A 2,136-nucleotide genomic window follows, 5' to 3' on the forward strand; every position below is an offset into this window, starting at 1 on the left:
GGTCTCTATGAGCATGGGTCTCTGTGGATGTATATAAGTGTGGGTCTCTATGAGTATGGGTCTCTGTGGGTCTCTATGAGTGTGAGTCTCTATGAGTATGGGTCTCTGTGGGTCTCTATGAGTGTGGGTTTCTGTGGGTCTCTGTGGGTCTCTATGAGTGTGGGTTTCTGTGGGTCTCTATGAGTGTGGGTCTCTGTGGGTCTCTATGAGTATGGGTCTCTGTGGGTCTCTATGAGTGTTGGTCTCTGTGGGTCTCTATGAGTGTGGGTCTCTGTGGGTCTCTATGAGTGTGGGTCTCTGTGGGTCTCTATGAGGATGGCTCTCTATGAGTGTGGGTCTCTGTGGGTCTCTATGAGTGTGGGTCTCTGTGGGTCTCTATGAGTATGGGTCTCTGTGGGTCTCTATGAGTGTGGGTCTCTGTGGGTCTCTGTGGGTCTCTATGAGTGTGGGTCTCTATGGGTCTCTATGAGTATGGGTCTCTGTGGGTCTCTATGAGTGTGGGTCTCCGTGGGTCTCTATGAGTATGGGTCTCTGTGGGTCTCTATGAGTGTGGGTCTCTGTGGGTCTCTGTGGGTCTCTATGAGTATGGGTCTCTGTGGGTCTCTATGAGTGTGGGTCTCTATGAGTATGGGTCTCTGTGGGTCTCTATGAGTGTGGGTCTCTATGAGTATGGGTCTCTGTGGGTCTCTATGAGTGTGGGTCTCTATGAGTATGGGTTTCTGTGGGTCTCTATGAGTGTGGGTCTCTATGAGTGTGGGTCTCTGTGGGTCTCTATGAGTGTGGGTCTCTATGAGTGTGGGTCTCTATGAGTGTGGGTCTCTGTGGGTCTCTATGAGTATGGGTCTCTGTGAGTCTCTATGAGTGTGGGTCTCTGTGGGTCTCTATGAGTATGGGTCTCTGTGGGTCACTATGAGTGTGGGTCTCTGTGGGTCTCTATGAGTGTGGGTCTCTATGAGTGTGGGTCTCTATGAGTGTGGGTCTCTGTGGGTCTCTATGAGTATGGGTCTCTGTGAGTCTCTATGAGTGTGGGTCTCTGTGGGTCTCTATGAGTATGGGTCTCTGTGGGTCACTATGAGTGTGGGTCTCTGTGGGTCTCTATGAGTGTGGGTCTCTGTGTGAAAAATATGTTAATAGCTAAGTGGGGCCTTACCTGGTAAAATAATAAAAAATAGTTTTATAGTTTAATAGTTTAGTTTGTGATGGCCAGGCTGCTTGTGACAAAGAGATACACAGTAGCTAGGTGGGGCATTAGCTGGTAAAGTAATAAAAATAGTTTACTAGTCGTGTTTGTGTATGTATATATAAAGTTGTGTATATATAAAGTTGTGTATATATATAAAGTTGTGTATATATATATAAAGTTGTGTATATATAAAGTTGTTATATAGTTGTAGCGATACGGCCACCTACACTGGAGCTTAAAGAGCTTCACGGATTATCGGATTCCACCCCCACCCCCACCCACCACCCCCACCCCCACCCACCACCCCCACCCACCACCCCCACCCACCCCGCCACTCCCATTGGCTCCCGCTCGGTTGGACTCCGCGTCCCGCGGTCGCCATGGAGACGCCGGGGGCGTTCCCATGGCGACCACGGGACGCTGAGGTGGGGGCTTGGGGTGAAAGTTGGGGGGGGAGAGTGGGGGGAGAGTGGGGGGGGAGAGTGGGGGGCGGGAGAGTGGGGGGAGAGGGGGGGGGAGAGTGGGGGGCGAGTGGGGGGAGAGTGGGGGGTGGGAGTGGGGAGGGGGGGGAGAGTGGGGAGGGGGGGAGAGTGGGGGGGGGAGTGGGGGGCGGGAGAGTGGGGGGAGAGTGGGGGGGGGAACGGGGAGGGGGGGGAGAGTGGGGAGGGGGGGAGATTGGGGGGAGAGTGGGGGGAGAGTGGATGGAGAGTGGGGGGGGGGGGAGAGTGGGGGGAGAGTGGGTAAAGTGGGGGGAAAGTGGGGGGAGAGTGGATGGAGAGTGAGGGGAAAGTGGGGGGAGAGTGTGGGGAAAGTGGGGGGGAGAGTGGGGGGAGAGTGGGGAAAGTGGGGGGGGAGAGTGTGGGGAGAGTGGGGAAAGTGGGGGGAGATTGTGGGGGGGGGAGTGTGGGGAGAGTGGGGGGAGGGGTAGTGGGGGGTGGTGGCGGGGAGAGTGG

Source organism: Petromyzon marinus, unplaced genomic scaffold (genome assembly GCF_048934315.1).
Source record: "Petromyzon marinus isolate PM22_M1 ecotype Great Lakes invasive population unplaced genomic scaffold, UKy_Petmar_22M1.pri1.0 PM_Scaffold_134, whole genome shotgun sequence".
In the NCBI taxonomy this organism is placed as follows: Eukaryota; Metazoa; Chordata; class Hyperoartia; order Petromyzontiformes; family Petromyzontidae; genus Petromyzon; species Petromyzon marinus.